This window comes from Macrobrachium rosenbergii, chromosome 30 (genome assembly GCF_040412425.1).
Source record: "Macrobrachium rosenbergii isolate ZJJX-2024 chromosome 30, ASM4041242v1, whole genome shotgun sequence".
In the NCBI taxonomy this organism is placed as follows: domain Eukaryota; kingdom Metazoa; phylum Arthropoda; class Malacostraca; order Decapoda; family Palaemonidae; genus Macrobrachium; species Macrobrachium rosenbergii.
In genome coordinates, this window is record NC_089770.1 from 24,621,685 (window position 1) to 24,648,411 (window position 26,727).

Genomic DNA, 26,727 nt, shown 5'->3' on the forward strand with positions numbered 1-26,727 from the left:
TTAATGTTTTCAAGTGGGGCGAAAACCATTATATACAAAAAAATGGCGTGGCCACGGGTTCAAGTCTTTCACCAATTCTAGCTAATATCTTTATGGAATGGTTTGAAAAGGAAGAGGTGGGCAAAGTAAATAAAGGGAACTTAAATATCCTAAAATGGGTAAGATAAGTGGATGACATCTTGATTATTACAAGGGAGAAAGGGAAGATCTACACAAGTTCTTAGAAAACATAAATAAACTAAATAAACACATCAAGTTCACAATAAAAGAAGAGAAGGAGGGAGAAATTCCTTTCTTGGGTGTCATGGTTAAGAGGGAAGGGGAAAATTTAAAATTTAAGGTATATAGGAAGAAGACACACACCAGTTCATACATACATAGGTTCTCCAGTCATAGGAAAGAAATAAAAATAGGAATAATGACAGGGTTGGCCATCAAGGCTTATAGGATTTGCAGTCCCGAATTTTTAGACGAAGAGCTGGATTACCTGAGGGAGAGTTTTAGGAGATTAGGCTACCCTAAGTATTGGTGGGAGTGGGCACACATCAAAGCAAGGAAAAACTATTTTGGGGAGAGGGAAAGGATAGAAAAGGAACATTTGGTAGGGAAGAAAATAATTACAGTCCCGGACAACAACTCTATTGCACCCATCAACAGAAAGCTAGATAATTTCAAATTGATAGGCAGCTACAAAAACACCATTAGGAATAAAATAGTTAGAAACAAAAAGTCGGTAGAAGGGGAAGAGATTAGAGGGGGGCCATATATGGCAGTGTGTCTAGACTGTGAAGAAGGGCACTATGGCGAAACTGGCAAATCATGTAAAGAGCGAAGCAAACAACATCTGCAGAACATAAGGCATTAAAATCAGACGTCGGCAGTTGCCAAACACTGTTGGGAAAGCGATCATAAAATAGACTGGGAAAACATGAGTTTTCCGTACAGGAACACCAACAAAACATCCAGACTGGTTGTAGAGAACGCCTTCATAACTTGTGCCAACAACATAATGGCAGGGAACACCGGAAACGGCTTTGAAGACAGCATATCTAGAAAAATCATATACTCCACAGTAGCAAGGAAACGAAGGAAAAACGCAAGAGAACGCACGGAAAACGGACACCTGGAAGAAGAAGGGAGCAGAGAAAGACCAAGATCACGAGGGGATGGGGGTCACAGAGGAGGAGCTAGGCGATTATAGGATTAAAAGTACCCAGCACACAGATATAAATACAGCTGGACTGTTTGTCCAAGAAAGCTTGTAACTTTTTCTGAATAAATACTCCATTAGATACCATCCAGTTTGAATGAGGTCCTTTTAGTAATATATATATATATATATATATATATATATATATATATATATATATATATATATATATATATATATATATATATATATATATATATATATATATATATAATATGTATGTATGTATACAGTAGAAGCAGAAAGTTCCTACAGGGTGATGAGACATGCACAAACTTACCGCTATTTCTTAAAGATCCCCTCCCATTGTTTTCAAAGGAAAACATTGATTTTTTTATTCGTATTTCTCTGAAAATGCCTTCCTATATATAATGTTACGAACACTCAATATTGGCTTAACCTTGGCACGAAAGCTGCCATATTTTGCCAAATGATGGCTTATGCTCCTCACAGAGACATCCTGGAGATCGTCTGGATACTCTTCTTTCACTTTGCGAGCTAAAAGGGAGGGCTCTTTTTCCAATACACTCTTCATTTTGCGAGAAACTCTCACAGAAATTTTCCTGGGACGCCCAAACTTAGGAAGAGGTGTTGGAATACTTGACTCCGTATTTTCACAATACGAGGTATGTTCAATAAGTAATGAGAAAATGTCAGGCGAGACACTAAATATGATTTGATCAAAATACTACTTCATGGTGAAGTACACATACATATATTCTATAAAATGACAAACTGCCAACTTTCTATATTTGTAGGTCTGAGTGCAGCGGTGAATGTGGTGGAACCAGTCTGATCTGGTTTGCCGATCTGTGAACACCTGTCAAAATGCAGGGAAACATGGAGCAATGTTATGCCATCAAATTTTGTGTTAAACTTAAGAAAACCAAACAAGAAGCTTATGGAATGTTAAAGGAGGCCTATGGGGATGAACAGATGAGCCAAGCAAGTTTCTATCGGTGGTTTAACAGATTTTCTGACGGAAATGAACAGGTTGAGGATGAACCCAGATTTGGAGCACCGAAAAGTGCACACAAGGAGGAAAACATTGAGGAAGTGCAAAAGTTAGTGATGCAAGACCGTCGAATATCTGTGAGGATGCTATCTGAAGCTGTTGGTATTAGTATTGGCACAGTAGAGACAGTTCTGACAAAAGAGGAGTGGAGGAGTGATCAGTGGTGGTTCCACCAGGACAGGTCACCAGGATGGCCGACAGGGGAATGAAAGTGGTACAACACCCACCCTACAGCCCTGACCTAGCCCCTTGCGACTTCTTCCTGTTCCCACGCATGAAAGACAGCCTCAGGGGAACCAGATTCCAGTCAACAGAGGAGCTGAAAGAGGCATCGGAAAGTTACCTGAAGCGACTACTGAAAAAGGACTTTGAGGAGGTCTTCCGGGATTGGGAGAGACGCATGCAGAAGTGTGTAGCTGCGAGAGGCAATTATTTTGAAGGAGACAAAGTTGTGTAAGCGTATGAAAATAAATAGTGTCTCTCCTGACATTTTCTCATTACTTATGGAACATACCTCGTATCTTGCCAACCACCTCTGAACTACTCTTTGCTTTAATTTAAGCTTTCGGCTATGAGCCCAGACCTTAGCCCCTCTTTGTAAAGGGTTATGATAGCAACAACTATATCTCTTTCCAGTTGTTTGCCTGGAGCCATGGGACTCGAGAAAAATAGCACTGAATGTTAGAAAATCACGCTCAAATACGTCGGAAATTGTAGACAAAAGATCGCTTACTGAAGTCTGTCAGTTTTAGGAGTATTAGTAATAAATACCAGTGAGTCATTTTGTCTCGGGGAAACACCAGTTAAGGTGCCAAGCAGTCAAAAAATAAATCTTTCCCTTTGAAAACAATGGGAGGGAATCTGTTAAGAAATAGCGATAAGTTCATGTGTCTCTCGTCACCCTTTACGAACTTTCCATTCTATATATATATATATATATATATATATATATATATATATATATATATATATATATATTTATATATATATATACTTATATATTATATAATTTATATATATATTTATATATATATATATATATAGATATAAATTTATATATAAATTTATATATATATTTGTATTTAGATATAAATTTATATTAAATATATATATATGTATTTATATTTGTATATATTATATATATATATATAAATATTTGTATTTATGTATATTTATATATATATATATATATATATATATATATATATTTATATATATTTATATTTATATTGATGTATATATTTGTATTTATGTATATATTTATATATATATATATATATATATATATATATATTTACATATATGTATATATATATATATTATTTTTACACATATGTATGTATAATTTATATTTATATGTTATTTATATATATACATATATATGTATATGTATGTATATATATATATATATATATATATATATATATATATATATATATTTATATATATATATATATGTTATTTATATATATACATATATATGTATATGTATGTATATATATATAATATATATATATATGTATATATATATATATAATATATATATATATATATATATATATATATATATATATATATATATATATATATATATATATATATATATATATATATATATATATATATATATATATATATATATATATATATATATTATATATATATATATATATATATATATATTTATATATATTTATATATATATATATATATATATATATATATATATATATATATATATATATATATATATATATATATATATATATATATATATATATATATATATACCCACACACAAGGTGTCGTCCATATAGTCATGGTGCAATTTAAAATACTTTTAGTTTCGTAACTGTACATGATAAATTAATCTGTAAAAAGGATACGAAAGGTTAATTCTTGTAGTTTTTCTGTTCTTCGGAAGTTTTATTTATTCTTTATTTTTAAGAATATTTTTCATAATTTCTGAAACTCAAAAATAACTTCTTTTTCAGAACTGCTGTTGACCCGTGGCTTCACTAGAAGAGAAAGTAAACTGCGTTCTTTGGATGGCTGAGCTAAAATGTACTGTCGCTGTCCAAAGGGGATTTAAAAAACCCAGTACAATAAAGAAGCTCCAAGCAGTAGTGGCATAGCCGGATAGATGAAGAAATTTAAAGAAACGGGTTCTCTTATTGATAAACCACGGTCTGGTAGACAGAGTCTTGATGAAGGAGCTGCAACATATGTAGAGCAATCCTTTGAAAGAAGTCCGAGAAAGAGCTTAAGACGAGTATTTTTGGAGATGAAGATAGAGGATTTTCATATACGACTTACTTTGTCATCATTTCAATGAAAAAATTAATTCTGTATCCTTAAATTTCTTCATCCACCTGGCTATGCAATTCCTGTGTGGTGCTTCTTTATAGTCGTGGGTTTTAAACCTTTGGACAGCGACAGTACATATTAGCTCAGCCAACCAAAGAGCGCAGTTTACTTTCTCTTCTAGTGAAGCCAGGGGTCAACTGCAGTTCTGAAAAAATAATTTTCAGGTTTCAGAACTAATGACAAAAATTTGATGAAACAAATATATAAAAATTCAGAAGAACAGGAAAACTAGACACATAAGCTTTGCTATCCATTTTACAGATTAATTCTATCGTGGGGAAGTTGCAAGTATTTTAAATTGTACCTTGACTTCATGGACACCTTTATATATATATATATATATATATATATATATATATATATATATATATATATATATATATATATATATATATATATTAATTTATTTTTTAAGAAGTCGGGATGCATTGAACATGGGAAGATGGAGAGGGCTCATAGGAAACAGTGACCCCATACAGAAATAAGCAAAGCCAAAGACAAATGTGATTTATATACATGCTTACATATGTACTGTATATACTGTAGTAGGATATATATATATATATATATATATATATATATATATATATATATATATATATATATATATATATATATATAATTAAATATATATATATATATTATTGGTTAAATATATATGTATTATTGGTCATTTTTTTTTCGTGTTTTTGTTTCAAGAAAAGAGTTTTGCCGTGTTTTTTTCTTTTTACTTTTTTCCCTTGCACCTAATTTCTCCATATTTGAAGACCTTATGATGTTATTTAAGATTCATACTTTCCTTCTAGATTAGAGGAATTAGAGGAATCACTGAACTAAGGACATTATTTTGCTGTTTTAATATGATTTTTCCCTTTTATTGCTATATATTGAGGTAGAACAATTTTCTTTTGACATCGGGATATGTAACAATAGAACAAAGAAAAATAAAAAAAAGATCTTGTAGTTACAAATTACAACACAAAAGCAAAATTCCCTCAAAATAATGTGACCATTATTAAAAGAAAATTATAATTATCATCTAGTGTACATACAATATCACTAGATTGTGATATCTTTCACCATATATATCACCTCTTATAATGAGCACAGTAACCTTGTACCCATTCTCCAAGCACAACAACAGCCCACTGCCATGCTATGAACATTTACTTTGGTTCTGGAACAAATCTTATTGATACGAGCATGATACAAGTTTCAGTTGAACATGTTTGATACTGAACACGTGTTGTACCATACGTCCTTTTAGGAACTGTTGCCAATCATACAGTTTTCATACCTCTCAATCTGATACATGTATGATACAAGTTTCACTTGAACATGTTTGATACTGACGTTTATGTCTTGTATCATCCATACTTTAAAGGAACTGTTGCCAATCATACAGCTTTCTTACCTCGCTTCCAGTTCAAATGCATTGACATTGGAATAATTGACCCCAGTACCTCATGGTTTCAAGATAGGATTTAAAAATAGCAGTAAAACTTGATTGAAAATTTCAGTGTTCAAATGTGAAATATTGAAACTCTAATGATATAAATCTAGATATGTACCCAAAACACTCATAATCTCAAGTGGGTGATGGTTGAGATACCATTAGTTTTCCTTACTTTCCCTAGTTTTTCACTACTAGGTTTTTCTTTCCAGTGTTAAATTGCTTTGTAACCTAAGCTCTAGGCATAATATAAGCACATTTAGCCACTTTTTGAGGTTTAGGAAACAACAGAATGCGATTTACTGTTTAAAAAAAATGTAAAAACAAAATTTTGGCTGTTTTTTTCGCGAAAAAATATTTTTTTTTTTAAAAATGGTTTTCGAGTTGCAGCCATATATGTGTGTGTATGTCTCTTTAATCATGTATTATACATAATAGAATGAATTGTTTTGGAAAGAACGATCAACAGAAGGCCTGTGAAGAGTCCGAATTTTCCTGTTTCCTTTTTCCCAACTTCGTGAGAGAGAAAAAGGAGAATATATTTAATTTGGACTCATCAGAATTTCACTGCATTCATTATTATTATTATTATTATTATTAATTATTATTATTGGTTGTGTTGTTAAAACGTGAGAACAGTTTCTTTTTGTCCATTCATTGAAGTCCAGAAGTTATTTTATGCATTATTAATTTCCTGTTTGCTTAACATAATCAGATGTAGTTTTTTAGTGATGATTTTACTAATATTCTCTATCTCTTACAGATATTCATACTCCGGAAAGGTAGGATCTGCCATTGTACATGTGAGCCTTGGCTTTATGTATTTTCTTGATTATTTTTCCTGCAGAAGAAATGGACCTGCTTTGTACTTATGACACATTATGATACCCCGTAATATGGTTTGTAAGCCATTTTAAATGTGAGAGATGGAAATGCAAAACATTCTACCGCTTATTGTAAGATTTGTGAAATATCAATCTCACTATAAGTGGTAGAATGCTTTCCAGTGTTGGTCTGGCAGTTTTGTTCCAAAGACGAGTATGTTTTCCACAGTTATCTGTGGAGGGATTTTTGTCCCATCAGTAGCAAAGGTTATCCCGAAGGGATGTGGTTTATCCGCAATGGAAAACGTTAAAGGTTATTCACGCGAACGCTTAATATTTTGTAACATGTCTTCTCTTATGTACTTTGAAGGTTCTTATATTGTTATTGATTTTACTGTGATTTTGTGTATTTTAAGATTCCTATTTTCGATTATATGCCTGCTAATGTTTTTTTCATGATGGTTTATTCGTATAATTTTGTTATTTTTCACTTTGGGAAAAATTGTTTTTCTTGTATAAACTCTGTATTGTAAGTTAGATTTGCATGTTAGTCAAGGCTCTCTGTACAGAATGCTACTCTGAATGTTATTTTTGATTAAGGAATTTCCATTTCAATTTACTTTTAGTCCTGTGACTCTTAAAATGAACAGAAAAGTATAAGAATAGTAAAAAATGTTTAAGAATATAGTGTGTTACGTGTATTGCAGAATAGAAATCATACTTAATCACAGCCACTAAGTATCGTAAGTTGACCGCTTATCAGACACGGTAAATCTTTCCCTAAAGTTTACCGTCCCACATTTTACAGAAGCCAAGAGCGGACGAATTTGCTGTTTGCTTTTGTTGCTTGGGGTCCGGCGGTTGACGCTGCTGTTGCTGCTGCTGGTCGCTGTTCAGACGGGCCTTGCATGCAGCGGTTTTTTTTTTTTTTTTTTTTTTTTTTTTTTTTTTTTTTAGCGCTAAGTTCTGCTCTGTGCGTACTAAAGAATTCAGCGCGCAATTTTAAGTCCAATGCTTGCTTGCTTGCTTTGCTCAGTTGCTCGCTCGTGATTGCTGTGCGCGTTCTTGGTCTTCTGTAAAATGCTATGGGACATTAACTTTTAGAATTTGCAGGATACTAAGCAGGTTTTTGAATCTGTTCAGCAAAGAATTGGAAACAAGTATTTTTTTTTTTTTTTTTTTTTTTTTAAAATGTTTGGACATTTGTGTACAAATCTTAATAAACCTATAAACGAATTGATTACAAACTGTTGTGAAAATGATGTTCACCTAAACTATGAATCTGCCTTCAACGCTAGTTTTTGAGATTTCCCTTGACCAGCTATTCTTTAGATTTTCCTTAATCAAGATGGCCTTCAGGGTGGCATCCGTGGCGGAAACTCTACTGGTAGCTGCATTTGGTGAGTGTTACATGTTCGTGATTGTTAGTTCATTTTTATTTGAAAGATTTTGATTAACCATGAAAGCATATGCTTTTGTGCATTTTTTTTCACAGGTTTCAGTTTGTTTCAGTGTTCTGGTGTGTGATGTGTCACTGGGCGGCATGTTTCCCGTTTCGATTTTCATAAGTAAAAGGAGCAGTGAAACGCCATTTGGTTCATTGTAAGAGTTTCGCTTACTGCAGCTAACCGGTAAATAGCCGTTTATTAAAGTTTGCGGAAGCGTAATTATGGCGTTGAGTTTATAGCGAACCTTTTTTAGTAGTGATCGTGCGCTTTGGCTTTGCTATTTGAAAAATAATAAGCGAGCACATTATGAGTTCTAATGCGCTAGAATTAAAGTAATTGAACTGCGAATATCTCAGCCCAGCTTGCTTTAAATTCAATTACGGTAATTGCTTTTGCCTTCGATTTATTTATCCGAAGCGTTAAATTAATTGTTTTGCGAAATTCCAAATTAATTAAGCGCATTAAGCCTAGGAAAAGGTGGGGAGGGGGGCTGCTTTAAGCTGCGTGGCGAAAGCTCGTCCCTTCGTATGACCAGGTATCGAGTTCAGTTACGGTTTATTGGTTGTAATAAGCTGGTTATAGAAGTTGAGCAGTGGTCAGGGTTGTAATATGGTATATAGATATGATGCATTTAGTGTGTAGAAGCCAGGTTTTATGAGGTTAGCTGGTTAGATTACGATAGTATTGCAGATATATTATGAAGATTAGGGTAGGTTAAGTTATTTGAATCCCGAGGTTTAGTCATCGTTGGTTTGGAAGAATTCCGCCCGAAACATCACCAACACCACGTCAAAGATTCCTGGCATCCATATCCACTTCAGGTAAGACCGTCTTTGAGATTCAGACTTTTCACTCTGCAAGAAGCCGAGGACAAACTGTGTGGTGTCTTTTATTACTCACCTAACGAAAACAAACGAACAAATAAGTGGATAATTTGGTGTTCATTTCATGGTTAACTGTATTAAGTTAATGTTGGTTTAAAATAGATTAATGGAAAATTGGATATTAAATGAAGTAATTTATTATAGGATGTATTTGACTGCTAAAATAGTATTGGATAATTGATTTTACACCATCAAGGGGCGTTGCAACAACAGTCGTTATCAACGTTTTTCACAAGCATAAAAAACAGCGGTACTGACAAATTTCCAATGAATCCGCTCAGTTTCTCCTTTGCTTCTTAGTAGTACTGAAAGGGATTATCCATGAACTCTTATGGTGAATAATGTAAACTAAGATTTCCACTCCAGTGTAATACTTAAAGTGTAGAATTCAGTTGGACGATATGTCGTCTTTTTATGTTAATGTTCAAATTCTTGTTAGAAAATTGATATTAAGATTTAGTAATTAATTTGGTGTGATTTGTGCATTTTTCTGTTATGAATTCCCTGGGAAATTTAGACTGGCTTCCCTTAGGCATTAAATTAACAACCAGCTTTATCTGTTCAGTTCAAATTTGAGTGAGCTGGTCTACTTCTGAGTAGTTCAGTTGCACCGATCTCGCCTTTAATCTGGATCATTTTCTCACCTGTAGCAGGTAATGAGTAGCTGGAACGTCGAGGATCTGCGTTTGCAATGGGTTGTACCACAGCTTGATAAGGAAGTTCTTTCTGATAAATACAACGTAAGTGACTTTTCATTTAATGTCATTCATGTAATATATTAGCCTGCTTACATGGAGGTAATGTGTTCATGTTGGCTCATTTGCAGGTTATCTTTGAAATTATCAACTGTTATTTCATGATGTCAGTTGATTATCTCCCGCATGGAGACCGTGTTTACAGGGCAGTTTCTTTGCATGTCCGTTTGTCGGACTTTTAATGTTTGTAATTTGGTTCAAAAAACTAGTGTGCAGATTGTGATGAAATTTTGAGTAAAATTTAGCTTTAGGTTGATGATTGATCCGTTGATTTTGTTGATCTTGTTTGTTTGTATGTATAGACATTTGTTTCAGCGGATTTCGGCGGAAGATGAATTTATTTGGAATAGCCTTTTGGCACATCACAAATATTACGTGAAAACACACACACAAATAAATATATATATATATATATATATATATATATATATATATATATATATATATATATATATATATTATATATATATTATATATATATATATATATATATATATATATATATATATATATATATATATATATAATGCATTGTAAATGAGTACTTGTTAATTTTGATTTTTATTGAATTGTAAAGTCCAATTATATTTGGCGTAAAGGCACTTGGCTGAAGTTATGTTAAGAGGTCCCTTGACTGGCTGCCACCTAGTGTTGTGTAGAGGTTACGAGGGTATTCATCCATAGAGGTTTATTTTTGTTTTCGTTTTCATGATCCTTGCGGCTGTTGGGAGTTAACGAGGGTTGTAGGGGATCCGAGGTGACAAGCCCGACGGAGAATTTTTAAGCAGCAATGCGCTGGGAAGAAGTGCTCCTTATATCCCTCCTGTTTGACTTATGGTTGGAATCCGTGTTTGGTATTGGACGACGACGCGTTTCCCTATTTTGTGGAGAGTATACGGGCCCTGCTGTATCGGCGTCTCGTCAGACACGAGTTTTGGTGAAGCGCTGTCTAGCCCGTCATGGGTTTTGTGGTACTGTCTTGCCGGACACGACTGACTCGGAAACTGCCAAGTGTGATGGAGCATCTCAGCGTTCCTCTGCGTGGAATTCCAGGAAAACCTTTGAAGGGTCGTCTGAAATTGTTGATGCGGTTGTGAAGGTGGATCCATGAGTATGTCGTCTGCCACGTGTCAGGAATTCTGAGTTAATTCCAAAAACTTTGGTGTCTACGACGTTGTTTTGACCAAATAAAAGTTATGTGCACAGCTCCCCCCTCAGCGAATTATTGTGCTGGTTATTGGGTAGGATTAAGTGCTTCATAACATTCTTCCTCTTCTCTCTGGTATCGTGTAATAGTGATTTGCGGGCGTTTGGGAGTGATTGAGGAGTGATTGTTCTGTTTTCTTCATACTTAAATCTTTCTGAATCTGTGTGCAAGGAGCACGCTAGGATTATTTGTGCTTTCTTGGTAAAAGTTTGTGTGTGATTGAGCCTTAAAATGTTTAGTAGGCGAGTGTATAGTTTTCCTGATAGGTCAGGATACCTCTAATTCTCAGTTTTTCTTTTCAACTTATTGTAATAAATTAATGATTTTGAAGTTGATTTGTCTTTCCCTTTGTGTATATCCAGCACTTACTAAGGTTTATGGGTTTTTAAACTGTGCTAACTTTTTAAAAATGAGCTACCCAAGTTGTGAGAAGGGTCTTTGCAAAGATCCTGGAGGAAAATCTGATGTCTTTGAATCAATTTGACTTGCATGGCCCTGGAATTAGCGTTTGACTTGGGACAACATGTATGCAGTATTATATATGAATAATATATATATATATATATATAATATATATATATATATATATAAATATATATATATGTATATATATGTATATATTATAAATATATATACGTATTATACTAATATATATATATATATATATATATATATAATATATATATATATATATATATATATATATATATATATATATATATATATATATATAAATATATAAATATATATATATATATTATAAATTATATATAAATATATACATTATAAAATATATATATATATATATATATATATATATATAATACATATATATATATATATGTATAAATATGTATGTTGTGTACATAACAAAGGGATATACAGGTTGTTGATTATATAAAGGATATTGTGTGGAACTTCTGGGAAAAATTTTTCGTTCAGTGATATTTTGTGATTTTTCGGCCAAAAATGGCCATTTCAAAATATTTTATGGATGATTTGAACCATATATTAATACAAAGCCTATTTTTCAATTATTTTTCGTATGAATTTTTTTTTTTTTAATGAAATTTTCCCGGAAAAATTACAGAAAAAAAAATATATCAGTCAAAATAAAAAATGGATGTTTCCCCATGTTATATTTAAAATTTCATTTAGTTGTCAATACTAAGGAGGAGATGCATTTTACACAAAACTTATCCTTCAAAGTTTTAGTTACATAAAAGTAAAAGGGACTTAAATGCAATTAATTCTGGTTTTAATTTTTATTTTTGCATTAATTAATGCAAAATGATTATAAATAAGAATATTAATTGATTATTTATGTGCCTAAGACCAAACTTGTATACAGTATCATGTTGCCTAATTACTATCTGGAAAAGAATAGTGTGGGGATAATTCACATCAGGATAGCCTCCGAGCTACTGCCAAAACAAATAAAGAGGCGTTTAGGGGATGTGGTTGGTCTCTGGTCAAGGATGTCCCAGCTGAAATGAACTCTTTCTTCTACTTCTCGCCTGGACTTTTTCCACTTGGTTCTAAAGCACGGTGAATAGACTTAGTAACTATATAAACTACAGGTTTCTCATACCTAATTTTGGTTAACATACTATCTGGAAAAGGATACTTTGGGGGGAAGACATCATTGGCACCAAAGGAGGTGACATGTTTTCAAAAATAACTGGAAAAGAATAGTGTGGGGATACCACATCAGAAACAAATGGGCAGATATCAGTGTAACTAAATAAACTCTATAGTTTTTTGAAGTCATTGAGATGATAGAGACACTCCCGATGCCTATTAGACCAAGTTCTGCCCTGATAGGAAAGGGGGGGAATGTTGAGAAGGGGTGAAAATTAAAATGTCAAAAATGACAGATATTAGTGTTGTTTTTGAGGTCGCTGAGATGAATAGTTTTACTCCCGATGTCCTTTAAGTTCAATTCCAGCCTGATAGTAATGGTGGGTGAGAAGGGGTGAAATATAAAATATAAAAAATTTAGGGCAATGCAATTGAAGCAACTTTCTTAACAGGAAAGAGAGAGAGAGTAGAGGGGGTGTTAGGGAGGAGAAATAGGGAAGGAGTGAGGGAGAGTTTGAGAGAGATAGAGTTTATCCCTTATCATTCAGAGTTTTCCTAGGCAATGCCGGGTTGGTCAGCTAGTATGTACATATATATTTATATATATAATAAATGTGTATGTGGATATATAATATATATTATATATATATATATATATATATATATATATATATATATATATATATATATATAAAAATAAAAGGCCCATAGAACACTGTTTGAACGTTGCAACCATATATTTCGAGCACTTCCTTCTGTGCCCCTGCTCACTGGTAAAATATGGACAGGTGATATGATACAAGAGTGTATGTACAAAGGATATGTAGGTGTGGCAGTAAGTCTCTGTTGGTATGCAGGTGGCCGTTGACCCAGGAAGGATGGAAATTAAGGTATTGCCATGTGATTTTTGGCTTCATTAACTCCCGTCTGGTGATGTGTCTGGTTGTCGTATTTTCTGGAACACCTGCTTAGGAGACCTGAGGATTAACTTGTCGACATCATCTGATTTGTAATGTCCTCCTGACAAGTTCTTATTGTTGGTTTGATTGATGATAGCAGCACTCCAGCATCTTCCTTTTGTATGAACAGCTACTTTTGAAAGCCAACTCTGCCCCACTTCCAGTTTATGGTATGGTCTTTATCCCTAATATGTAGGAAAATCCATATCCCTGATATGTAGGAATTTGGGATAATGGAAAATAAAAGGATTATTAGACCCGAGATGTTTTGTAGCTTTTTGGATGTTTTCGTTGAATTGAAGCTTTATTTTGTCGTTAAAATCAATTTGTCTGTTGTGAGTTGGACCTCAGTAGTATATTTTATTTGCTCTGTTAATAGCCCTCTCGATGTGTGGTGGATAGAGCAGTTGCATTAGGTGTTGGCAGATCTCTGTGTAACTAACAATGTGTTTTCTTTCAATGGTAATTTTTACAAACAAAAATTTGGCTGTAGCATAGGCAGTCCCCTATCCCCCTTCTAGCAAACCTATACATGGAATATTTCGAAACAAATTTTGTCGCCTATCAAACCCCGCAATATGAGCTGGCTTTGATACGTAGATGACATTCTTACTTGCTGGGACAATAGCTGGGGAGACTTAAGGGAATTCTTTAATAGACTAAATTCACTTGTTCCGACCATAAAATTCAAAACAGAATAGGAAAAGAATGGTAAATTGCTGTACTAATCGTAAGAGAACAGAACAGATACGCTTTCACAGTATATAGGAAACCCTGTTTGACTGTTTCTTATATTCATTTCCGTAGCCATCATGATGTCTCCGTAAAGATCATGGTAGGGTGCAGCCTATTCCTCAGGGGACTTAGAATATGTTTAGATGGATACATTATCTGCCAACACCTAATGCAACTGCTCTATCCACCACACATTATCGAAAAGGCTATTAACAAAGCAAATAAAATATATTACAGAGACCCAACTCACAACAGATAAATAGATTTTAACAACAAAATAAAGCTTCCATTCGATGAGAACAACCAAAAAGCTACAGAACATCTCAGGTCTGATAATCCTTTTATTTTCCATCATCCCAAATCCATTGGGAGCTCGCTCATTAATGTATACTTAAATAAAAAAAGGGGAAGAAGCAGGAGTTTACAAGATTCCTTGCAGCAATTACAATGAGATTTACGTGGGGGAGACGGGTAGGTCCATCTCGCAAAGAATAACAGAGCACAAAAGATCAGTGTGATATGCTTCAGAGAGTTCAGGAATTTTCCTACATATTAGGGATAAAGACCATACCATAAACTGGAATGGGGCAGAGCTGGTTTTTTCAAAAGTGGTTTGTCCGTACAAAAGGAGGATGCTGGAATCTGCTATCATCAATCAAACCAACAATATGAACTTGTCAGGAGGACACTGGAAGTCGGATGACATCCATGAGTTAATCCTCAGGCCTCTTCTTAAGCAGGTGTTCCAGAAAATAATGACTACCAGATGAGAGTTAATGAAGCCAAAAATCACAAGGGAATACCTTAATTTCCATCCTCCCTGGGTCAACGGCCACCTGCATACCAACTGAGACTTACTGCCACACCTACATGTGCATTAATATACTTTTATCACACATTACCACAGGTGAAAAATAAGTAGGTCCTGACCGGTTTCGACTTTATTTCCAAGCCATTGACAAAGGACTGATACAGAGTATAAGAAGTCACAAATATATATATACTACAGGAACAGTACTGACGAACATACACAACCGTTAGAGACTACATATCCACCCACCAGCCGCTGTCGAGGTAGGAGTGGCCTTCAAAACTCATTTGGCTAAAAATCACAATATACCCTCAGGGAACAATACTGATAAACATACCGACCATAGGGAACCTCAGATCCACACCTGACAGGTGTCAGGGAAATTTGTAAATTGTTTAAATTTTAAGGCAGGCAGTAGTGCTAATGAGTTTCCAAACTCCGCCTCCCTGACACCTGTCAGGTGTGGATCTGAGGTTGCCTATGGTCATTATGTTTATCAGTATTGTCCCCTGGGAGTATATTGTGGTTTTTAGTCAAATGAGTTTTGAAGGCCACTCCTACCTCGACACCGGCCGGTGGGTGGATATGTAGTCTCTAGCGGTTGCGTATGTTCGTCATTACTGTTCCTGTAGTATATATATATTTGTGACTTCTTATACTCTGTATCAGTCCTCCGTCAATGGCTTGGAAATAAAGTCGAAACTGGTCAGGGCCTACACCCCATCTCTTATTTTCCGCCTGTGGTAACGTGTGATAAATGAATCACGTTCAAAAGTGATAATAATCATATAGTTTTATATCATATCTGTCCATATTTTACCAGTGAACAAGGGAACAGAAGGAAGTGCTCGAAATATATGTTGCAATGTTCAAACAGTGTTTTATGGGCCTTTTTATCTTCATATTATACTGTTGTCAGAGTAAAAAGAGGGGAATTGCCAGTTTCCCAAAATCACGGTAGTTAGAAGACCGGTGACCAAGCAGCGATGTTTGCTGTCGTCTGGAAGTTCAGAACCGAGTTTTGTTTTTCCTTCGAATTCAGAAGTCTGGAGTTCATCCACATCTACCTTAGGATACACTCCTCACCCATTGGAGCTCCTGGAGATATTTTTCCATATTCTGTATTTGTTGTTAGTATCATCGCCGTTTGGTCATCGGCCCGAACATAAATAAACCAGAAACTGTAAAAATTGTGTTTTGACAATTCAAGACCCTGACACATGGTGGCAGCGCATTTCATCTTTCTCACGTCTTTGGTGAAGTGACCAGTGGCTGGAAGTGATTTGATGATCATATTTATCCATCTAAGATGGCTGAATACTTAAGTTTATTGATGACATGAATGTTAGTGAACTATCAGCTTCATTATCGAAACTTGGTTGCAAAACGGTGAGAGGTAAAAAAGTAATCTTCGTAGTAAATTAGCTTCAGTATTGAGGACAATGAATTTAAACGGAGATGAGGTTGTGTTTAAATTTACCTGTGGTCCGAGAGCTTGAAGCAGAGATCATTCAAATTGGCGATGGAGGAGCCGCTCAACGTGGATGTAAACGCTATGAACCTGTTAATGTTGAAAGCAACAAGATGCTAGACATGGATGAACAGTTAAAGGGCAGAACTGGATGATCTTCGAGGCTAAGGTGAAAAATTAGAATCCAAACTGAGTAGGGCAGAAGTCAGTGAAGAGGAAGACTGTTTTCCATCAGGCATGGATAAATCAAATTACGGTATGTTAACATTATTATGTGCAGATGATTTGAAGGGTATTGCTGCTCATGGTAAGCAATAATTGGTGTAAAGAAGTTGAACTATTTTGTGGTGGCAATGACAGAAGGAGGGTGAGAGGTGCTTTTTGCAAAAATGGACCAATACATTAAAAGTGCAGCAATAAGCTGCGACGACTTAGACTTGGATAAATGTTCGTGGGACCAAATGAAAACTCAACTCAGAAATAAATTATTACCTAAGCAGACTTTCCATACAGCATGGCTGGAATTGACGAACAAGCGATATGATAGTTCGCGACCTCCAAAGGAATATTTTATTGAAGTAATGAATTTACATGCGTCAATTAAGCAAGTGTTTGATGATGTCCCGGATTTACATTCGACTGTGAGGAATTTGTTGGTTAGAGACTTCCCTAAGAAATTTATAATTATATACAAACCTTCCTAGACTCGAAAATATCTTTTGACAGATTTTGGAAGAGCTAGAAATTCATTGGTCTTCACTGCAGCGACCTTCTATTAGTCATGCTTTTTTTAATAAAGGTAAACTACGTTAAGGATGAAACTGTTATTAATACTAAGAGGGCTAATGATAATCATAGTGTTAAACAGAAAAGGAAGTGGTGTCATGTATGCTATGCATTGTCTCATTTCACTGATAATTGTAAATATAAACCCCCACCAGGGACTTGTTGGGCGTGTAAGAAGGAGGGTCATGTGATGAAGTCCTGCCCACAGTATCAGTTTTTTCGAGAGCAATCTAAAAAATTATGCAGAGACCTGTATTCAAAACTTAGCAAATAAGAATGCGGGTGTTGTATCTCAATTATTCCTTGTAAAATTGACAATGTTTGCGAAGTGCTGTAATTGATACTGGGTCATGTCAAACAATAGCTCGGAGTAGTGCCATAAGCATTGAAAAATCTAGTAAAATTAAAAATGTAGAAGTCTCTATTTGGGGTAACAAAACAGAGATACAGACCTTGGGAGAAGTTACGGTAGATATACAAATCTCCCCATTTATAAGATTACTCATTCTGTTGTTATTGTTCCTGATAGTTATTTATCAACTGATTATTTAATTGGTATGGATGTTTTGGAACGTACCAATTATTCGTTATCTAAGATTGGTAACATGAGAAATTTTCTTTGGTGTGGTGTAAGATATCCAGTAGGCAGAACTGCTATTTCTAATGTATATGGCATACAAGTAACTGTCCCCAAGAGAAAAATTGACAGTTGCACGCATGTTAAGTTGCTGAATAGGGTCATTCTCAAGACAAAACTCTCAAAATTCAATGCATGAAGTATATTGTAATCCAACCTGGCAGTGTTGGTAATGTAAAAGCTAGAGTTCCTGATAATGTTTCTGGATTATATTGTTTGTCAACCTGTTCTTGAAAATCAAATTCCACAACCTATGCTACTTAGTGTATTAAAAGATAAAAATGATAAGGGTTTACTTGGATTCCAGTTTATAATGGGGTTCAAGAGTAATGGTTATTAAGCCTGGTATGCATGTGGATTAAAGCATATGTTGTGGAAGATGATAATATCACTGATCCATATTTTGTACCTTCTCACTGCAGAAGTAGGTCAGAATCACTAATTTTAAAATGCAGAACTGTTATACAAACGTTGGAAGTCTGCACCTGTTATTAAAAAACCCTAGCGGTTATGTCCAACTAATTACTAATAATAATTTTAACATAACAAATGAAATGTTACCACATTACAGAAGAATTGGTTATAGTTGTAGTAGGAAACAGGCATTAAGTGACTCTTAAAACCCAAGACTGGAGTTATTTAGATATGGTCCCAAGGAACAAATTAAGATCACTTCTCTGTAAATATGATAACCTTTTTTTGTAGGTGATAATCCTCTTGGTCTTATACCTGATGTTGAACATTGCATTGATACAGGAGACACTAAACCGATTAGAAGCAAGATGTACAGAATACCTGAAAAAAGCTAAGTTTATTGTTAGAAATGACACAAGAAATGCTGAAAAAGGGGTGTTATTGAGCGTAGTTCTGCTTCTTGGCTGAGCCTGTGGTTCTTGTGTCAAAGCCAGGTGGTGGTAAAAGGTTTTGTATCGATTTTCGTGCTCTGAATAAGGTAACAAAGGATGATGTATCCACTCTCCTAAGCTAGAAGAGTTGTTGGATTCTGTTTCTGGTGCTAAATATTACACAAATTTAGATGTTAAAGATGCATATTGGCATAATGCTGTCAGGAATCTGATAGAGATAAGACTACGTTCAGTGATGGTGAACATCTCTATAGATTCAAAAAAGAATGCCTTTTGGTTTGGTATCTGCCCCAAGAAATTTCAGCGCACAGTCAATAAGATTTTAGCCCCAGTAAATAATAAACATACAAAGTGTACTAGATGACGTAGTTGTGTTTTCGAACTCATTTGAAGAACATTTAGTTAATTTAAGTGAAACTTTATTTACTAAACAAAGCTGGTATAAAATTAAGTCTGAAGAAATGTTCTTTTGTCAAGGAAGAATTAAATTTTCTTAGGCCATGTGGTATCAAAAGATGGTGTTCGTCCCAGTCCAGATAATATCAAAGCCATTCTAGATTTGAAACCCTACCTCTATTAAACAAATCCAAAGGTTTTTTAGGAATGGTAGGTTTTTATCAAAGTTTATTAACAACTTTGCCCAATTAGCATTGCCATTGACAGATATGACAAAGAAACTGTTAAATTTGAATGGAGTGATGATTGCCAAAGGTCATTTGAAGGAATTTTCAAGGAGGAGCTCTAGTAAAGTGTCTGTGTTAGCTGCACCTAATCTACAGCTGCCTTTTTGAACTACATTTCAGATGCAAGTGGACTAGCAGTGGGTAGTGTTTTGATGCAAAACACAAAGGTGAGTTACGACCTGCGCCTATTTTCTCGTAAATTAAAGAGTGCCGAGCTGAGGTATTCAGCTACTGATAAAGAGGCGCTGGCAGTAGTTTTGAGTGTAAGAAAATATCATCATTTCTTTGGGGATCCAAATTCATTATAGTTACAGATCATCGTCCCTTGGTTTCAGTGTTCACTATAAAACTAAATGTCCAAGAATGTCAAGGTGGAGTTTTGAGATGAGAGATTATTCTTTCGATATAATCTATAAAGCTGGAAAAGCTCATTATGTCCTGATGCTTTATCTAGACCAGTTTTTCAGGTAGTCACAAAAAGTTTCATATATAGGACAGTTAAAATTACCAGAAGGATTTAGTGCAATGGAAATGAGGGCGGAGCAGATGAAGGAAAGCCGTTGGCAAAGCTGATTGTATTTTTGGAAGGTGGCAAGTTACCTGGGAAGAAACCTCCCACGATCTCTGTTACAGAATTTTCAGATGTATGATGGCGTCCTTTACTGCACAAAAGTTAGTGAAGATGGTTCCCTCTTGACTGAAGTTAGTAATACCTCAGCACCTGCAGGGAACGCATTGAAGGTGGCCCATGATGCAAAATTGGCTGGACATCCAGGTCCTCGTAGGACATTTGCTAAAAGCAGCCGATTTATTTTATTGGCCTTCTATGTTAAAGGACTGCTGTGTGAGTATACTAAGTCTTGCAAGTTATGCCAAGAAATCCTTAGGTACAAAGGGTCTTCAGTCTAAGCTTCAAAAGTTTACCGGAAGTTGATCTGCCTTTGCAAAGCGTATCATTAGATTTAACGGATTTATATGGCAGTAATGCTGGATACGTTACGTGTTAACAATGGTTGATGCTTACAGTAGATTTGTTATTTTACTCCCTTTAAAAATAAAACCTCTACTGCTGTAACAAATGCAATGCTAAAGTATGTTTTGACTTTTGGTGCTCCAAATTTGTTTTACTCTGATAGGGGTAAAGAATTTCTTGCAGATATTTTTCGTCAAGCTTGTGAGGATCTTCGTATTAAAACTGCTATGACGTTACCTTACTGTCCACAGAGTAATGCAATAACTGAAAGAATTCACGGTACTCTCAAGACTACATTGACAATTTTGTGTAGAGATAATCCTCAAACTTGGCTAGTTTACTGGATTATGTTCAGTACAAATTGAACACTTCTGTCCATTCCACCCTTAATACAACACCTTTTATGGCCTTTTATTCCTGAGGACTGTTCGCAGGCAAATGGGAGTGGCTGGCCTTTTGTTGCATTACAAGTTTGGAGAGTCTGAAGTAAAAGATTCTCTTAAACGAGCTCATGAGGCAATTAAAGAATCTTCAAAGAGGAATATGCAGAGATACAGGGAGCAGTACAATAAGAAACTTACTAAAGAAGACAACCTTTGATATCGGGGATTTAGTGGACTAATGAAGGAATCTTCATTACCAGGAACAGTCGTAAATTAAATAAATACTGGGAAGGTCCTCTTGAAGTAGTAGGAAAAGTAGGCGATGTAGTGTATAAATTAATTGACCCTGTTAACCCAACTGAAGTATTTGAGAAACATGCCAGAAAAGTTAAAAAGATTTATTCACAGGAAAGAATGGTTCACAGAGACAGAAGTTTGGTCTGATTCTTCATCTGGTGAGGAGGAGAACGTTCATTTTGGACATGCCTATAATTTGAGACGAAGAAAAATTAAACTGATTGCAGTTCCAGGTGTAGTGGCCAGAGGGATAGTTTGTTCAGTTTGATGTTTACACAGGTATGTAAAAGATGTGTGAAGGAGTATTGAAGTTCCCACTGGGGTAACTGTAGACCCATTGCTGCAACATCCTGAATCTTGGCCAGGTTAATTGCAGGGAAACTCTGTTGCTTAGGAGCATAGATATTCAACGTTATGAATGTCTCCAATGCTACTTAACTTTTCAACATCGCCTGTTGTGAACAAGTTTAGATGTATGAAAGTTTTTTTAGTCTCAAATTAATTAGATATTCCATGGTAAACCTATTCAATGTTCTTTTAAACTAGAAGTTTTGTTGAAAGTTTCATGTATGTTAGAGATTCCAATTTGTGTATATTTATTAGGTGAAAATAAACTATTGTATTGTCAGTTATTTCAAATATTTGTATAATTTCAGATTATGTGGATGCCGTGATTTCCGGACAACTTTAGGCTTTCCTAGGAGGGGAATAATGTCAGGTAAAAGAGGAACTTTCCAGTTTCCCAAAATCACGGTAGTTAGAAGACCGGTGACCAAGCAGCGATGTTGCTGTCGTCTGGAAGTTCAGAACCGAGTTTTGTTTTTTCCTTCAATTCAGAAGTCTGGAGTTCATCCACATCTACCAATAATATCTCCTCACCATGCATTGGAGCTCCTGGAGATATTTTCCATATTCTGTATTTGTTATTATATCATCGCCGTTTGGTCATCGGCCCGAACATAATAAACCAGAAACTGTAAATTGTGTTTTGACAATTCAAGACCTGACATGTTGTATAACAGTAAAAGAAATTCATATATATATATATATGTATATATGTATATATATATGTATATATGTATATATATATATATATATATATATATATATATATATATATATATATATATATATATATATATAATGTCACGAACTCAGTGACCACCAACTGTCAACAAAAATTCCCAAGTTATAATTTACAGAATCTAAAGGTTAAAACGTTAAGCACCAATGTCATGCAATCAAAAGGAGCCAATTAAACACAAGAAACCCTTATAATTTAATAATAACACTAACACTTAACACAACACATTATACAATAAATTCACAGCAAAACCAAAAGTACTTAACTTCTGCACAGTATCAAATTAAAGCAAGGAAAATATCATAATACTTGTAACTTACGGATGTTCAAACGCCACGTTTAAGACATTACAAAGGCAGGCACGAGACAACTTTAGTGTTGTCAAGAGGCAGTCTAGCAAAACACAACTAGAAATTGGAAGGAGAACCCCGAAGTAAACTCAGTTATGGAGAGGGTGTATGGGAGGAAGGATAAGGAGATACTGGTAATTCTCTTGAATAACAAGCACGTAAATAACCAATGAATATTTTATCTGCCGATTACTAATAAAGCCAAAACGTGGTCAAGAAATCGGGAGGTGGTTTGCTGTCTTCTGCCGGTGAATAGTTTAACAAAAAACAATAAATAAATTCATGGTTAACATATTCCTGAAATATGAATTATGTTAAATATTAAATATATACAATATATACAGAGGGAGGTCGTAGGGTCACGAAAAAAAAAATATATATATATATTATGTATTTGTATACAATATATAGATAATATATATATATATATATATATATATATATATGTTTGCATATATATATATATATATATATATATATATATTATATATGTATGCATATATATATATATATATATATATATATATATATATATATATATATACATATACATATACATATACATATACATATACATATATATATACATATATATACATATATATATATATATATATATATATATATATATATATATATATATATATATATACATACAGTACACGTGGAAAATGAAGCCATTTTTGGCAGTGGCTATAATTTTTGCGCTTTTGACAGTACCCCATAAACCAGAATGGAAGGCAGCTAAAAGTTAAGCTACCCGCATGTGAGATAATCTATTGGTTGGCAACCCTCATTTCAAACAATAAAAACCATTAGTCATCTGCGGTCTGTGGCTGGTGACTGATTTGTTTTTTGTTTCCTCCATTATTTCACGCTCTGTTCCTCATGGTTTTTTTTCGCATTTTGTGATGTGTTGTCTGTCTCCGATGTCCAGGAAGGTTGTCGGAAGAGAGGAGATATCCTCAATCACTGACCTTCACAAATCAGGTATCCCTGTTCGTGAAATTTGTGTGCAGAAGGGGTTATCGAAGTGTACTGTGTATTGATGGATCCATCGGTATGAGGAGGGAGACGCCAACACCCTTCCTACCCCAAAACCCCGGTCTGGGAGGCCCCACAAGATCAAACCTGCTAACTTAAGGCTTATACACCGTCAGCTAAAGAAGAATCCTTCTCTCACAACACCTGAGATCAAGGATAAGAACGCCCACTTGCTGGGAAATGTGGCCATAAGGATGGTGCAAGAACGTATCCACGACGACCTCTTGCTGCAGTCCTACAAGGCCAGGAAGAAGCCGCTCCTGACCGCTCAGCAAAAGCAACGAAGGGTTGCTTTTTGCAAAAAGTACTTGGTCTGGGAGCCTACTAAGTGGCGAGAGGTGTTGTGGACAGATGAAGCTACGTTCAGTGTGACAGGTAGTGGTGCTAAGAGGGTATACCATCTGTATGGCTCCAGTCCACACCCCCCAGTACACCTCCAAGACAGTAAAGCACCCACCTACCCTGATGGTATAGGATTCTTTTGGGTATGGTGGTGTTGGGGAAGATAGTGTTCCTCCCCAAGAATGAGTATATGAACAGGTTTAACTACTTCCAGCTTTTGGGGATCACTTAGAGGAATCTTTTTTGAAGACAGTGGCACCAGTTTTTCATGCAGGATGGAGCACCGTGCCACACCGCTAAACTAGTGGTCAATTGGGTAAAAGACTGTGACATGGCCTTTTTTAGTGACTGGCCAGGGTCCTCGCCTGATTTAAATTCCATTGAGAACTTTTGGAACATCATTAAGAGGCACCTCCCGACCCGGGATACCTCTTCTCTCCCAAAGCTCGAAGTAGCCATCAGGGAGGTTTGGAGTCATTGGAGCCAGAGACCCTCCAAAATCTTGCAGACAGTGTTCCCAAGCGACTTAGAGAAGTCATCAAGCACCAGGGCAACACAACTAAGTATTAGTGAGGGGATAAGTGCTCCAAATAATACTTTTTCAATGACTAATCCTAAAAAATGCATTTTTTTCAGGGGTGTGGCTTAACTTTCCACGTGTACTGTAAATATATATGTACATGTATATTATATATATACATTATTATATATTATATACAATTATATACAATATGTATGTTATATATTTATTATATATATATATGTATATGTATTATATGTATATATATTATATATTATATATGTATATATTATATATATTATATATGTATATATTATATATATATATATATATTATATATATATATATATATATATATATATATATATATATATATATATATATATATATATATATATATATATTATATATATAATATATATATATATATATATATATATATATATATATATATATATATATATATATATATATTATATATATTTTATATGAATGTTATGTATATATATTATATATATATTGTATATATATACATATATTATATATATACATATATATGATCTATATATGTATAGTATATATATATATATATATATATATATATATATATATATATATATATATATTTAATCATGAAGCTACAAATGTCAGCAATATCGAAATTCACCCTACCTCCAGTATATCTCCGTTGGAGAATTGTCATGAAGGGGAATTTATATAAGTGATAAATGAATTGGAATCATGGGGACACGAACCCGCGACGAAAGCCTATTCAGCGACTCAGTTGACGTAAACCATTGAGCCATCAAGAGGTATAAGTCTTTTGCCGAGATGTCGTACTGCTTTTACCCGTCGTGAGCGGGTAAATGTACTAGCCTCGACAATGACCCACCTCCGCCATGACAGTTCATTGGTATGTTTGGAACACGCAGCTCTTATTATGAAATTTTTATCACACCGTGATTTATGTACAATCATGAAGCTACAAATGTCGCTTAATATCAGGGGTCACGCTACCTCGGTATATCTCCGTTGGAGAATTGTCGCCGAAGGGGAATTTATATAAGTGACAAATGAATTGGAATCGTGGGGACACGAACCCGCGACGAAAGCCTATTCAAGCGACTCAGTTGACGTAAACCATTGAGCCATCAAAGAGGTATAAGTCTTTTGCCGAGGTAGCGTGAATTTCGATATTAAGCGACATTTTTAGCTTCATGATTGTATATAAATCATGTGTGATAAAAATTTCATATATATATATATATATGTATATATATATATATATATATATATGTGTGTGTGTGTGTGTATATATATATATGTATGTATGTATACATTATATATATATATATATATATATATATATATATATATATATATATATATATATATATATATATATATATATATATATATTGTCACGAAGCATACAAGTACCTCGTTATTACACAACTTACCACATATTTCAAAAATTTACTTCACTTCATCCAGATACCTGAACTCTCATAACAATAAAAATTACATTTGAGTGATCCCTTAAAAATTAATTAATCACTTGAAAAAATCAAACTAAGTTTATCAAAATAAGTGTGAGGTATCAACCATTAAACAAGAAATATACTAGAATATAAGGGCATCACTCCATCAAACAACTAACTATTTCCCTGGTCTTAATTCACTTCAGCAATACTATAGGAACAAAACATGTTTATCACTTTGCCTTATGCACACAATTAATCCTATTCACTGATGGTCAATAAATTAAACACTGTTTTTAAAAGACGTTAAATACAAAAATTTGTTTTTAAATTCAAAATTTATAATTAGAATTCACAATCTGAAAAATTTACCAATCTGAAAACAACACAAAATTTTATTAATCCTTGAGTTAGATTATTAAACAAAACTAAATCACAAAACTTTAATTTATCAAGAAATATTATACTCAAGCAAAATTTAAACTATCAAGAATTACTCAAGATTTGAAAAGAAAATCTTAGTAAATGAAAATTAAATCAAGTATACAATGTTAAATTACT

At 34.2% G+C, this 26,727-nt stretch overlaps 1 long non-coding RNA gene across 1 annotated transcript in view; it reads left to right on the top strand.

The window, feature by feature from the left end:
* The window catches only part of LOC136854782 (uncharacterized), a 291,921-nt gene that overhangs the window by 69,679 nt on the left and 195,515 nt on the right, over window positions 1–26,727 (top strand). The window contains exon 2 of the long non-coding RNA XR_010857796.1: window positions 6,809–6,827. This is a non-coding gene — a long non-coding RNA (uncharacterized lncRNA). The remainder of the gene's footprint in view (window positions 1–6,808; window positions 6,828–26,727) is intronic.